The sequence below is a fragment of the Vicugna pacos genome, chromosome 8, assembly GCF_048564905.1.
Source record: "Vicugna pacos chromosome 8, VicPac4, whole genome shotgun sequence".
Classification (NCBI taxonomy): domain Eukaryota; kingdom Metazoa; phylum Chordata; class Mammalia; order Artiodactyla; family Camelidae; genus Vicugna; species Vicugna pacos.
The window spans coordinates 14,645,968-14,661,848 of NC_132994.1; the positions used below are offsets into that span (position 1 = coordinate 14,645,968).

Consider the following 15,881-nt stretch of genomic DNA (forward strand, 5'->3'; position numbering starts at 1 on the left):
ACTATTTGTTTCCTAACTTCACAAGTCGTCTAAACTCTCTGGGCTTTGAGTTCCTCACATGAAATGTTGAGAATTAGTTAAATAATACCTAAATCATTATTCAAATACTGTTTAAAAGCTGTTTTCAATCAAGATGGGGAGGGCCCTGGCGAGTTGAAAACACCTGCTACACCCATTCCAGGTCCACTTCCTCTTTTGGCGGCGATGGGCCGTTTCCCCGACTGTCCGCTTGAGGGCGCTATGGTGACATCTAGCGCCGGCAGCCAAGGAACGGACAGGGGGCGGGGACCGAAGGCCGCGGACGTCGACGCCGGCGTGGGCGCGGGCGCAGTGCACGCTGGGAGCTGTCACTAGGCCCTTCGGCTCTCGGCCTCCCTGTAGCTGCCGCGGTTGCCAGGAGAGCGGCGCCGGCAGGGAGCGGCCGAACCCACGGCAGGTAACAGCGTCCCCGCCCCTAGCGCGGTCGCGAGGCCGGCCGCCGGCCCTGGACAGCTTCCTGGGCCCGGCTCGTTTCTGAGACGCGGGGACGCCCCGCGGATCCGCCGCTGTGGCGTCGGGGGTGTTGCCGCCCTGGCCCCACCTGGAGCCGCGAAGCCGGCCGGCCGCCCTCTGGTTTCCGTGGAGGCGGCTGCTGCGCGGGGACCGGCAGGCCAGAGCCAGGGCTGGGCGGAGGCGCGAGGGTGGCCGGGGCCGGGGTGGGCGGAGGTGGGGCCAGGCCGGGGCGCCGGGTGGCGTGGCCGAGACTCCTGCGCAGGGCCGAGCGGCGCGCGAGGTTGGGGTGGAGGTCACACCTGTGCGGTGGAAGCGAGCGGACGCACCTCTTTGTTGCCCAAATCGAGGCATCGTGCGGTCTCTTGCATGGGGGGTGGGGGGGGGACGGTTCTTTTAAGCCTGAGGCTGCACGAATACCCGTCCTGGTTAATGTTCCGTGTAGAGGGTGGGAAAGGAGTGTAGAAGTTTATTAGAGGAAGTCAGCTTAGTCATAAGGAAGTTGTTAACAATCATCACCTTTGATTCTCAAGCGTTTTGAAGTTGCAACATAATAATAGTCACTTGTTCGATCTCCTCCATTCTTTTCTCCTACCCAGAAGGGGGGAGGGGTGGCATACTACTTTTTTCAAGCTAGGTAAATTGTGTTTTGATTATTCTTACACTTTCTTAGAGTTCTATGGAGTTTGGGAAATACAAAGTTAGGGAAAATCTGATTGGGAGATAGTATTTAAAGGAATCAAAACTTTTCTTTTTTGGTAATTACAAAAAGAAAAAGATAGGGGACAAGTGTTTGCCTGACAAATAAGCCCTGAATTATTGAGAGACAAAAATCTCTCAATTTCCATGTTGTTGGCTGTCTTGATGTAGACATACGATCATGCATTTTACTATAGGTAACATGTGTCAGCTTTATGCACTAAATAACTTACCACCTGATAAACAGCAGTGATTTAGTTGAGCTGACAGAAGTTATAGCAATAGTAAAGTAAAACCAGTTGGAGTGCAAATGCTTTATTTTAGAATGATTACTTTCAGCCCCTCTGAACTAAATCATTCCCCAGAATTACTTAACAAGAGCAAATCTCCAGGTGATCCTGATTATTAGGAGACTTGACTAATTAAAACCATCTAAATTAATACATAAACCAGAAAATGTAACAACATAACCAAAATGTTAAGTGTAAATTAAATGTTGTTAATTAAATGTTTGATTATATGCAAAGGAGACCTATTTAATAGTTATGCTAGTGGAAAGAGCTCTGGTCTGGGAACTAGAGATTTTCATCTGAGTCCTTTGTTCTCCTGCTAATCAGGTATGAGCTCTCTGGGTCTCAGTTTTCTCATCTGTTTAAAGGAATTGCATCAGATCAGAGTTCTCCAAAATTACGTTTCCCCTGAACACTGTTCTGAACCCATTAATAGGCTTATTGCCCCAAAACATTATTCCATGGGAAATAATTTGGGAGCACATTGGGTTAAATCAGGTTTAACTTTTGATTTGCTTTTAATTGTAGGACTTCTCAAAACCTTTACTACTGTGCTAATGTGCATGTAAACCTCTAGGGTGCAAGCTTCCAGGGGGAAGATACTGAAATATTCCCTAAACTTACCTGACCAGAGAGCAAATTTTTTCGTGGCGAACCTGTTAACATCTCCTAGAATGTAATTACATAGAATACCAATTTGAAAATTACTGTAGTTGAGCTGAGTCCCCTTTCAGCTCTGAAATTCCCTACGTTGTATGTTTCTGTGGCTTTCAGTTTAAGCTTTCCAGAGCCTGAAGATAGTGGCAATGCAGTGGTATAACAAACAGCTTATATTTTCCTTAATGAAGTATTAATATTAAGGATTCATATAGGTTTCTGTGAGCTTGGATGCTTTAATTTATGGCAAAAGTATATCTTCTTGTTTTCTGGTCTTTTGATGCCTTTCTATAACTGTAATTCATGTTTGGAATTTGGTTTTGTGGTCAAGTTGCTGACTTTATTAAGAACGCCCTTAAAAAGTTCTGACAAGTAAAGACTTCTTGATAATGGCATTGCTTTTTCTGTGACTTCCCTCCCTCTCTAAGTCGTGAATTCTTAAGCTATGAAATGTATAACCAAACCACTTGAAATGTACTTAATAATTAATAACTAAGTAATTTTAAAAGCTTAGCTCATTGAAGAGTTAAAGGTTAAAATGTAAATTCTAAGGCAGTTACTTCTAATTTGCTTACAAACAGGATCTAAGTATTGAATACAGTCTCAAATCATGGTGTGTCACTAAGCAAACAATCAGTGTGCCTACTTCCACCTATTCTTTGTTACTTTGTTAGGGGTGTGTACTATTAATGTGCTCCTTTGTTTGCAGGAGTGGGGAACAGTACATTTAATTTTACTAGGTAGACCTTAATTCAGATAAGCTGTCTCCTGAAATGAAACTTAAGTAGAAGTATGGAGTAAATTTTACTGAAAACTTATCATGTGAAAGTAAGTACTTTTGATCCCATTGTCTTTGAATTTGGATCTCCCTTCTCTGTTGTGTGTACCTCCCCCTCCCTAAGCTATCCACTCAAGCCTGAAACCTCAATGATTTTTCATTGCATAGGCCAAAGGTGTGGTATCACGTTTATCAAGGAAAAATTTGCATGTAATAATGTACACTCATCTTATGTGTACATTATATGCACACCCATGTAACCATCACCGAAGTCAAGATTTACAATGTCACCCACCACCAGGCCTGTACTGTTACACTTTTCTTCTCCTTGAATGCTTGCCCTGTCTCTGCATGCCTCAGTCATACCCATTAAGTCCTAGTTCAAGTGCCACCTTGTCTGTGAATCCTTTTTTGATTACCTCATTTTGAAGTAAATACCTTCTCTTCTCACGTTCCTGTTTTCCTGTCTTTGAACATTCATTCTTTTCTGTCCTTCATGATGACGAAACGAATAGTGTGTTCATAGTAAGCACTTAACGTTTGTTGGCCGAGTGGATAAATGTGTATCTCTCAAACTTGACTGTGTCACACTCTTATAGCATCTTCAAAATTTTGGCCATGTCTGTTTACTTCCTGTGTACTTACTTTCTTCATATTTATGAATGTAATTATTTACATAATTTTTAAAGGAAACTTGAAATAATCACCATAAATAAAAAGCAGATATCACTTGCCACAAACAGAAAGTAGATTTGCATTTCCCTGATGATTAGCAGCGTTGAAGATCTATTCATAGGCCTGTTGGCTGTCTGTACTTCCTCTATGGAAAAATGTCTGTTCTGTTTTTTTGCCCATTTTTTAATTGGGTTGTTATTCTGATGTTGAGTTGTGTGAGTTGTTTATATATGTTGGATTTTAATCCCTTAGTGGTCATATCATTTGCAAATATTTTCTCCCATTCAGTAGATTGTCTTTTCATTTTGTGGCTGGTTTCCTTTGCTATGCAAAAGCTTTTAAGTTTGGGGCGGTCCCATTTGTTGTTTTTGCTTTTATTTTCTTTGCTTTAGGAGACAGATCCAAAAAAATTATTGCTACAATTTCTGTCAAAGAGTGATCTGCCTGTGCTTTCCTCTAGGAGTTTTATGGTTTCCAGTCTTACATTTAGGTCTTGAATCCATTTTGAGTTAACATCATATATGGTGTTAGAGAATGTTCTAATTTCATTCTTTTACATGTAACTGCCCATTTTTCCCAGTGTCACTTATTGAAGAGACTGTCCTTTCTCCATTGTGTGTTCTTGCCTCCTTTGTTGTAGATTAATTGACAGTAAGTGCACTGGTTTATTTCTGGGCTCACTGTTCTGTCCCATTGATCTATGTGTCTGTTTTTGTGTCAGTACCATGCTGTTTTGATTACTGTAGTTTTGTAGTATAGTCTGAAGTCAGGGAGTGTGATTCCTCCAGCTCTCTTCTCTCTCAAGATTATTTGGCTATTTAGGATCTTCTGTGTTTCCACGTGAACTTAAAAATTTTTTGTTCTATTTCTGTAAAAAAAAAATGCCATTGGTGTTCTGATAGAGATTGCATTGAATCTGTAGACTACCTTGGGTAGTATGGTTATTTTAACAATATTAACAGTGTTTCTCAGTTTAAAATTTTTCTAGACAGAAGTTTTTCTCCTGAGGAGAAAAAAACCCATAGTACTTGCTTTAAAGGTAATGTCTGTCATTTTGAAAGGAAAATGAGTACTTAAATGACTTTTGTATTGTATAACACTGGTTCCATAAGTGTTACCACCAGTTTGTAAGGAGTTCACCTTAAGCCTGAATGGTGGGTTCCAGTAACATGATTTTTTTTTTTTTACGGCAACTGGCACTTTATTGGAAGGCCGTCTTCAAAGCACTGTGCTCCAGGACTACCTGATTCTTTAATTTGAAGCTGCCTGTTTTAGATGATCTCATAGCTACTTTTAAAATTATACCTTTAAAGTTAATAGAGGTTGTGGTTTTAAAAAGGAATAAGTTATTTGAGAATAAACTCTTTAGTTTCCTATTACAACATAACATTAGCACAAAATGTAGTGACTTAAAACAACCTATCTCACAACATACCTCTCACAGGTTCTGTCAGAAGGGATTAGGGAGCAGTTTGTTTCTGAGGTTCTGGCTTGAGGTTTTTGTGATGCAGTCATCTAAATACTTACTTGGGATTGGAGAAACCCCTTCCAAATTGGCTCACTCGCATACTGGGAAATTCTTTTTGCTTGTTGAAGGGAGACCTCAGTTCCTCCCAACATGAGCCTCCCCACAGGGCTGCTTGAGTGTCCTTCTGGCATAAAGGCTAGCTCTCACCCCAGAATAAGTGATCCAGGAGACATCAAGGTGGAAGCTACAGTGCCTTATATGGCCTAGCTTTCACTTCTGCGGTGTTCTATTTATTGTTCACGTAGGCCAGCAGTACTTTCATGTGGGAGGAGATTACACAAGAGCTTGACTACTAGGAGTTGAGGATCACTGGAGGCCATCTTGGAAACCAGCTACTATATCTTGGAAGGCTACTATGTGAGCATTCACTAAGTAATAAACAGTATATATTTACTTGATATGCAGTTATACACAGCTCATGCTTTTAGAAAGACTATTCAGAGATTAACTTAAAATGCCACTTGAAGATTACTAAACACAGCAAATACTTTATCAACAAAATTAGTTTCCATGGTTCTTTGGGAATGGTGGGATGCCTCTGGGTTCGAATGTAACCCTGAAGATACAGATTTTATTCATTTTGATTTTTTTGCTATTTCTCGTGAGATGGAGGATGGGGGAAATGCTACGTATTAGATAGCTGCTATTTGATGTTCTTTAGGATATTATTCATTCATGTACCTTTAAAAAATTGAAGTCATTTATTTAATACCATAAAGAGGGAATAAATCATATTTTAAAAGTATAAAAAGTGTACAGTGAAAAGTGTTCCTCTCCCTGGCCTTAATTCACCCAGTTCCTACCCGACCTTCGGGACATTATCAGCTTTATTACTTTCTTGTTTGTTCTTTCAGAGATATATGCAGGTTATATGAATGGTAGCATTCTATAAACACTATTCTGCTTCTTGTTGTTTTTACTTCATATAGCTTGGGAACATTTTCTGAATCAATTAGAATTTATTTTTTTTTAAATCGCCTGAGTATATTCTATTGTCATTCAGTTTTTCTAGTCTTTATTGGTTATTGTAGGTCAAGCACTGCTGGGAGTTGGGGATATGAAAGCTAAAATGATAGATAAAGATTGTATCACAGGGAATCACAGTTCAATTATGGTAAAGCAAATTAAGTTCCATGATAAATGAAGTGCATTGTGTAGTTCATAGGAAGGAAGTATGTATGTGAATGTTGGGAGATGTAATGGTCAGGAAAAGCTTCAACTCTGAATACAGCATGGGCAAGTGGGACTTCACAGCCAAGGAGTGGTTGGGGGACAGTGGATGGAAAACTACTCTTTAGAGGAAACGTCAGGGGTAAGAGGAGATTCTGGTTAAACTGACCTAACAGGATTCTTACTGAAGACAAAGCACGATGATCAGTAATTGAAGGATGAGGAACCTGCTCAGATATTGAGGGTGGGGGATTCTGGTTCAACTGACGCAGCAGAGTTCTTGCTAAAACTGCGTTTTACAAGAAAGGGCACAAATGGGTCTAGGAGAAGGTTCAGAAGCCTGACCAAAATTTGGTCAAGCAAAGGATCTTTGTTGCTAGGTTTTGCTTATCGAGGACAGAAATATGAATTATAAGATTGAATGAATGGGTCGAGTTTATGAAAAGACTTTAATCATATGATTAAGAGGTTGCATTTACTTTGTAAGCTATTGAATGTCAATTGTAGCAGGGATAAGAGTACTTCTTCCATGCTAAGTAAGCACTGGGCTGAAGTGCTTTGCCTGATTTATAAATATACTTTTCAGAACTTCCAGCAGGGAGTAATACACTCAAACTGTTTTTTTCTGTGTAAAAATAATTGACTCTTAGAATGCTTAAGGTAGTGAAAATGGAAAATGAGTGTAATGAGTCCAGATGGAAACTGTGCAAGAACCATGATTAAAAGGCTTCTGAAAGATATGTCCACCACAGTCAACTTCAGCTGGAAGTGGGAAAAAAAAAAAGCTGAACTTCTTAATAGATTTGAATATGAAAATAGAAAATAAAGCCAAAGCTCAAGCTTGTGTGATTGGGAAGATGATGGTGCTGTTTACTTAAATAGTGAAGTTAAAAAAACAGTTTGAAGAATAATAATAGCAGTACTTAGCAAGTTGTATTTCTTGTTTTGGAATGGTATCCTAAAAAATTGAACAGAGCAGACTGAAATGGAAAGTAAGGAGAATGTAATAATAATGGTAACAGTTCAAGGTGTGTCAGCGCTTTGGAGAGTCCCTAGTTTTTGTAAAGGGACTCTGAATAAAAACCAAGCAACACCTTATTTTGGCTCTGGTTCTGTTAGGTGCTTCAGGATCAATAATCTACCAAAGTATCTAGAGATAATTCTCTCTCTTGCAGAGTGAATACCTCAGTTTCTTTTGTTCTTTCATACGTGTGTTGTTAATACTATTGTTCTATTTTCCCTTTAACCTTAAAACGTAAGAGGAGATGAACATTGGAAGAGACATAGAAGTAAGGCAGGTTTGCTGTAGGGGTAGTTCCTCATTTTTCTCTGAAGTATCTTGGTATCATTACAATTTATTCTGGTCTGTTTCCTTTACCAATCAATGGACGTAACACTTGCAAGGCTATTTACTGTCTAGCACCGTTCTTTCATAGCTTTGAGCAAAGTGACGTGCACAAACACACGGGTGGTTTATGTACAACACGAATCCTTTCTGTAAATCTCTGTATGTAAAATTATTCAGCTGAAGTGTTGGTGGCTTCCTGCTTGTGTAATATTTTGATCCTAAATCTTTTATATGCATTAGCATTGATTGAATTTGTATCTTAATTAGTATGTATGTGTGTGTGTTTTATTCATGACTTTACTTTTGGAACGTTTCTAATGAAATTCACAAAGGAAAATAAACTTTACTGTGTGGGATTTTTTTTCATTTGGAAAAAAAATTATCTTTTCTCCCAGGCTATAAAATTTTCTGTACTTACTAGTGTACAGAAGTACAGAAAATTTTGTTCTATTTGGTATATACAGGATGGCATTTTTATGTTAATTTGTGTAGCAGCCGGTCTTTATTTTAAAATTGAATAATAAAAGTAATTGGTAGTAATTGTTCATTAATTTTTTAAATGCTGAGAACATTGTTAAGTTACTAATTTTTAAAAGATAAATTTTTTTTTTTGGAAACAAATTAATATGGTGGGTTTAATTGTACTGTAAAGATTATTTTTGCTTCTTTTTATTTCTGGTAGTTTGTTTTAGTTAAAATAGTTCCTTTCAAAGTTTAAAGCAAAATCATTATTTGTCGTTGTTGCTTGAAGAAAACAGCTGCAAATGAGCGTATTTATTTTGAAAAAGATACCTTCTGAAAAGTGATGTTTTAAAAAGTACTTGGTAGGATAGCCAGAAGTTAGTTAGCCTTCATCTCGTTTCATGTTTTTCTTTCTAATCACTCTGAGTAGCCACTCATTTTTATCATTATTGTTCTTATATTTTACCTTCTATGTATATTAAAGAAAACCAACAAGCGATGTTTTCGTTTTCCTAATTGAAGACAAAACCAGAATGTGGTAAATCTAGATAATTTAGATTTTCTTTAAGTGTATTATTCTGATATTTACTTTCAGGCTGACTTAACCTTGCCGCCTAAAACATTTGTTTCATCCCCACCCCCACCCTATCAATAGGAAAATCAAACAGATTTTAATATTAGCAAATGCTAAATATTAAACAGTTATGTTTAAAACTTATGGTTACTAGGGGTAAAGGAGGTGGGGAGGGATAAATTGGGAGTTTGAGATTTGCAGATACTAAGTACTATATATAAAACAGATAAACAACAAGTTTATACTGTATGGTACAGAGAAATGTATTCAATATCTTGTAGTAACCTATAATGAAAAAGAATATGAAAAGCAAATACACGTCTGTATATGTATGACTGAAACATTATGCTATACACCAGAAATTGACAGAACATTGTAAGCTGACTATACTTCAATAAAAAAGAATGGGGAAAAGTTTTGTTTAAAAAAAGCATAAGTCCCAAAGCCAAAATTCAGTTGTTTGAGATTCTCAGTTTTAGATTATCAATACAACCATTTTTTCTATAGCTATATTTAATATAAATATGATATGACTAAACTAGAATATGTAATTGAATTTCAGTGATGCCCTCAGGTTTCATGAAAATGTGGGACACGTCTTTGAAATATTTATTTTCTGAACTATTATTTGATACCCTCATGTTTTACTGCCCTTATAAATTTAATCTCCCTTTCCCAAGAGAAAAACAAAAGCAATCCTGTTTTTACTGGGTCTTGTAAAGCATCCCTTGGGTGCTTAATAATAGAATTTATAAACTAGAACTTATCGCAGATCCAACAGAATACATCAGCCTGGGCATCTTTAATTTGAGGTCAGCCACACCTATAATTGTTTTTGGACACACAGCCCAACTCTGCATCTCTCTAGGATTTAACCCACTTGAGAGTTATTTTTACTTCTGAAGAATTGTTTTCTTGGGAGAGTAGATTGCCTTCTTATATAAACTGTATGTAGTTCCCCTTCCACTGTAGTCATTTATTGAATTAGAATCACTGTATTACAGGGTATAACCAAAAGAGAACAAAACCCTTTTATATCAGAATTTACGGTCATTTAGCCTTATACTTTAATTTAACCTAAACATTTTCAATATTGAGCAGCGAGCTAGATTTGGGGTATTCAGAGTTGAGCTTTAGTCCCTGTGCTTCAGTCAAGGTCTAGAAGGAACAACAGAGATCCTATGTACTTATATTATTTTTGTTTTAAATAAGTGCAATAGGAAAAGAAAGTATAGTGTCTAAAACCTGGGGAGTTTTAAGAGTTAAGAAAGGCTACACAGCCTGAACAGCTTTTTGAAAAATGAAAAAGAGAGAAGAGATATGCCAGGCAGAAGAATTAAGAGCTGTGACAAAAATAGTTCAGAAAGGTAGTGATTAAGGACCAGGCCCAGGAGTCAGGCTGCCAGAGTTCTTCCTGGTTCCCCCTGTTAGTCTCTGTGGAATCTCAAACATCCAAGTGCCATATGTACATGGCTCCGTGAGCAGACTTGCCTCATGGATTTGTTGTGAAGATCAATGAGATAATTCGCATAAAAGGCTTAGTGTAATGCCTGCCATGGAGTAATGACTAAGTCAGTGTCAGTGGCTATAATTACCATCTTGAATAATGTATGGACAATGTTGATTTGCCTGGTGTGCTTTGGGGACGAGACAGTTATCTTTAATGCAAGGACATATGTTTAGTGTCCACTGTTACAGATATTTACTATTTGATGCTTACAGTAGAATCCCAGCTACCCATTAATGGATCATTTTAAGTTGTAATACGTGCTCATGCTTATCTATTTTCTAAATGACTTTTCATATTGCTTATGTATCACAACAATCACCTAATTTAAAGCACAAGGAACCTTAAGTTACAACCTTTATAGAATTCAAAGACTATTTTTAATAGATGTATAATTTTGTATATGTCTATTTACTAGGGAAAAAAGAAGCAAAATTCAATCAAGTTGGCTGTTTGTCACCTTGATGGAACACTGAGATTTGTTATTTTTCATATCTTAGATTTAAATTTTGTATAGTTTTTACTGTAACCAAAAGTGAAAATACAGCTAAATATATACATAAAACACAGTAAAATTATTTGTCAAAGTTTTCTTCAAAGATTTGCACGTAATTAATTTTAAAAGATTTGACCCCTGTGAGTATCATGCTTAATAGATTTCCTTTCACAAGGGCGAGAATGACATCTTCCACATATAAGTAGTTATGCTTAGTAAAGACGCTTAAATTGAGCTAATTTTTAAAATGTAATTGGGTATAGCACACTTTTTATAGGTGTTCTTAGGAGAATCTTTAAATTTTTTAAAGCACATGCTAGACATTTTGAATATACTCTGAAGGGAGTGAGGTCATGTGGCCTACTGCACTGGCTAAAAAATAGAACTTTAATTCTGCTCTTTTCTACAAAACTTCTCAGAAAAACAAAGCAAAATGGTTTGTGAACTGTCTTCACATTGATAGATTAATTCATTCAAAACATTTGAGGGCCTACTGTATATCGGCTAGTTTTATGGGACTGTTGATACAGAAATGAACAAGTCCAATAAGGCTCCTGATTTCATGGCATTTGCATTCCAGTGAGGGAGGGTAGATAGGAAACAAGCAAATAAATAGGACAATTTCAGACTCTAGTTAAAGTGCTGGGAAGGAAGTCATGTGATATTCTAGAGTAGATGTCAAGATTGTGGGCCAGGTATGGGCCACTTGAGAAAGGCTTCTCTGAGGGTTTGATATTACTTGGAGATGGGAGAGAATTTGCCACACAGAGAGTTTGACCTAAAAATTTTCAAGTGTGAAGAATAGCCAATACAAGATGCCCTGCAATACAAAACATGTTGCTGTATTTGAGTTTGGATATTCTTTTTTTTTCAAGAGAAATTTCTCTTCCTCTTCTTTTTTTTTTTTTTTTGACTTAAAATTTTTTTTAAATTTTTTTCTGGGGGGATTGAACTCAGAACCTCGTGCATGCTAAGCATATACCCTCCCACTTGAGTTTGGATATTCTTATAATGACATAGTGTGATTTTTAAAAGATCTCTGGCTTCTCTGGAAAATGGACTATAGGGTTCAAGAATAGAAGCAGAATTCAGTGGAGTGCTGGAGATGATGCTAAGCAGTTAGAGGAATAGAAGAGGTGGTTATATATTTAGGGTATATCAGTTAAGTGCTATTTGAAGCTGTAGAACTAGAGAAGATAACTTAGGGGAGAGGAGAGTTCCTGATTGAGCTATGAAGTACTTCAGCATTTGAAAAATAATAATAATAAAATAAAAATTGAACACAGAAAAGTAGCCAACATAGACTGAGAAAGACTGGTTAGAGAAGTCAGAACATACCTTGAGAGTGAAGAGTCCTGGAAGCCAAGAACAAAGTATTGAGTACTGCTGAGAAATTGATTAAGATGAGGAATTAGAGAAGTGACCCTTGGTACCTTTCCTGGTGACCTTTATATAGGTGGTTTCCTTGGAGGAACATTATCATGAGGCATTTTTGAGTGGGCTGAAGAGTGGATAGGACGTGTAGAAATGAAATAGTATGGAGAGACCTTTCAAAAAGTTTTGTAACAATAGAAAACAGAGAAATGGGTTGGTAGCCAGAGAGCCTGTGGAGGGTTACAGGGAGACTAAGGATTTTAGTTTTTGACCATGAAATATTCCAGGGCTTATCTGTAGGCTGATGGAGAATGATCTGGGAGAGCAGGAGAAACTGGTACTGAAGGAGGAGGGTAGGCCAATAAAGCATTTAGGGAGAATTCTTGAGAAGGCAAGAGGAGATAAAAATCAGAGCACAGCAAAAGGAGGAGAGTCCTTTGTTTACCAGAACAGGAGGGTAAGTAGAAGATACGTGAGTAGGGGGAGAAAGATTTGTAGATTTGTTGGAGGGAATATGAGAGCGTTCTTTTTTCTTTCCTTACTTGGTCTTTAGCAGTGGTGGAGGGAAGGTGGTATTAGAGCTTTGAGAAGAGAAGCTATGAAATAATTGTGTCAGGCAGGTCCTTAATAGGAAACAGTGAATTAGAAGAGTGTTGAGTATGTGTTTCAGGTTCGTGTCTCTCAATTTAAAGTGCATAATTACTCTTCATCAATGTTCAGGTCCTTGGGTTTATGCATAATTGAGCTCAACAGGGTTGGATTTTGCTAGGTAAGTATAGTGGAGTAAGGAAGACACTCCTCTCCCTGGCCCTGAGGTAGGATTAGGTATAAGAAGGAAAAAGTCTCCATGAGAGTAAAGAGTAGTGGTTATGAATTAGAACTTGAAAGACAGATTGCTTAAGTTTAAATCCCTGGCTCTGCCATTTTATTAACTGTATCATGTGTATTTCTGTGCTTGTTTCTTTATCTATTAATGTGATCAATAATAATGCTAGGTACCTATGCCTCATATGATTGAATAGGATTAAATGAATTAAAATATGCAAAGCATTTAAACAGTGCCTGGCATTTAGTTAGCACAATGGATAACATTAGCTAAGATGCTGCTGTCTCTGCTGCTTGGAAGGAGGTCTTATCCTTAGGATATAATTAAGACCAGAAGCTGGCAAGACCTGCAGGGAAAAGCTAAAGATCTGTTGATCACATATTTGGAGTTTCCTAGAGTGTATACCATTTGAAGGTTTGAGATTGGGCAGATTAGGGGAAGTACAGAACATCATGGTTTCAGGGTGACCTTACACTGTTGGGGGAATACCTGGTAGGTGTTTTCTTCCATCCATATTGGTAGCCCTCCAGGGAAGTTACTAATTTCGTGGAGTAACTAGCTTTATAAATTGGTTAAATAGATGATTTACTAAAGATCATTTAGTGAAAGTGTCAACATTGAAATTTTTTAAAACTAGATTTAAGCATAACTATAAACAAACACACAGAAGTATGTGCTTCAGATACAAAAGACGTTCTAAAACAATTAAACATTCCATAGAGCATCCAAATTCTAAAAAGTTTTGTTTAAATGGTTATAAAAAATGAATAGTCTTAATTTCAGAGTAACTATACAAAAGATACTTTGGCTAGTTTATCACTAGCTGAGCTCTCATTTTTCCCCCCTCCTTTGCCATGAAAGGTAAGAGGAGGGCTGAAGAGAGAAATAACTCCATTTAGTATCAACAAATTCTAAAGATATAACTAGGGACTGTCCAAGTATTCTGTCACATTCCAAGGAAAGGCAAAGTTTATAGTTATGCTTAAATCTAGTTTTAAAAAATTTTTGAAACCATAGATTGATGATAAAACAGACTGCAGAATTTTTAATTTATTCCCAGTCTTAACTATTTTACTTAAACCACTGGGAATGAATCCAGCTTGAGCCTCACTGTTGTGAGTTATGTGCTGTGCAACATACAGATGTGTATAAAACATAGTTCTGCTTTCAAAGGCGTCTGTCCTAGTAGAGGAATTGTATATCCAACTCTTCTGTAAAACAAAATCAATTTTGAAATGGAAAGTAAGATTATTTTTGATTCAGTTATTTAAATGTCACATTCATCTTGGATTTCTCAGAGGAGTACTTCAAAATACTGCTTTATGTTTGGTTTGTTGCTTTGAGAGTCCAGAGCATGAAGATATAATGATAAAGTGGGTTTTTTCCTCATAAACTTTGTATTATTTTAAGCTCCTTAGGTCAGATATCACCATTTTAAAGAGAAAAGCAGATTGTCTTGAAGGATTTCTATTACCTTATTCTCAACTCCTGCCCCTCCCGATTGGGAAAGTAACACAAGGTCAGGGATTTTCTCTAGTCGGCACTAAGACATAGTACTTGGCATATGGTATACTGACGTGAATAATTTCACATGTCAACTGGCTCTATATTTAAGGTGATTATTCTCTCCAAAGATGGGAGTTAGGATTTGTCTTTATTTTTGTTTTTATGGATAAAAGAATTGAGGTAGAGAATTGGGAAGTATATGTTGCTTCTTTTGGGCATAATCTTAGCCAGGGAAATTTGATTTAATAAATTAATAGATTTTTAGCTTTTTTCAGTGCAAACAGGTTTTACTAATACAGTTTATATTCTCTGGAGTGGTGATTCTTAACCATTTTTGAGGATTACTTCAAAAACTATTTTTGAGACTTATAAAAGTAGACTATATCCCCAGTAAAATGTAAGGTGTGAATTTTGCATGTAGTTTGAGGTAATTCACAAATCTCTGGAGCCCATTTTCATATGCATAAAATGTATACATAGATATATGTATATGTCTTACATATACACACACATATACAGCTGTATGTCTTTGTAGAGATATAATTCACATACCATACAATTCACCTCTTTAAAGTGTATAATTCAGCGGTTTTTGGTACATTCACAGAGTCGTGTAACCATCCTTAAAATCAATTTTAACATTTTTGTCATCCCAAGAAGAAACCCTATTCTCGTTAGGAGTTGCTTTCTGTTTCTCCCCATTTCATTCGCCTTGCCACCCTAACCAAAAACTAATTTACTTCCATCTCTAAAGACTTGTCTATTCTGGACATTTTATATGAATGGAAGCATAAATATATGGTCTTCTGTGAATGATTTCTTTCACTTAACATAATGTTTTCAAGGTTCATCCATGTTGTAATGTGTAACAGTACTTCGTTCCTTTTTATAGTTGAATAATATTCCGGTTTTTTTTTTATTCATACACATATCAGTTGGTGGACATTTGAGTTGTTCCCCTTGGCTGAGTAGGAATAATGCTTCTTTGAACATTCAGTACAAGTTTTTGTATGGGCATATTTTCATTTCTCTTTGGTATATGTACCATACCTAGGAGTGGAATTGTTGGGTTGTATTTAATTTTATGTTGAACTTTTTAAGAATTGGCCAGACTGTTTTCCAAAGCAGCTACACCAATTTACATTCCCACCAGCTGTGTACAAAGGTTCTAGTTTCTCCGTATCTTTACCATTGCTTGTTACTGTCTTTTTTATTATAGCCATCCTATAGTGTGTGAAGTATGTCTTTGTGGTTCTGATTTGCATTTCCCTGATGATTAATGATTTTGAGTATCATTTTATATACTTACTGACCATTTGGGTATCTTCTTTGGGGAAATGTTTATTCAGATTCTTTGCCCATTTTTAATATTTGTCCTTTCATTATTGACTCGTAAGAGTTCTTTGCCTAGTTCAAGACTGTTATCAGAAATATGGGTGATAGATTTTCTTGCATTTTGTCAGTTTTGCTTTGTTGATGGTATCCTTTGATGCACAAGGGTT

General features: G+C 37.0%; 1 protein-coding gene across 5 annotated transcripts in view; it reads left to right on the forward strand.

Annotated features, from left to right (window-relative positions):
- The first annotated feature begins 329 nt into the window (after nt 1-329).
- The window catches only part of DOP1A (DOP1 leucine zipper like protein A), an 86,094-nt gene continuing 70,542 nt past the window's right edge, over nt 330-15,881 (forward strand). For 4 of the 5 annotated variants that reach the window (XM_072965543.1, XM_072965545.1, XM_072965546.1 and 1 more), the window contains exon 1: nt 330-436. The gene's annotated coding sequence lies outside the window, so the exon portion shown is untranslated. The remainder of the gene's footprint in view (nt 437-15,881) is intronic. The other variant, XM_072965547.1, reaches the window with a different exon arrangement.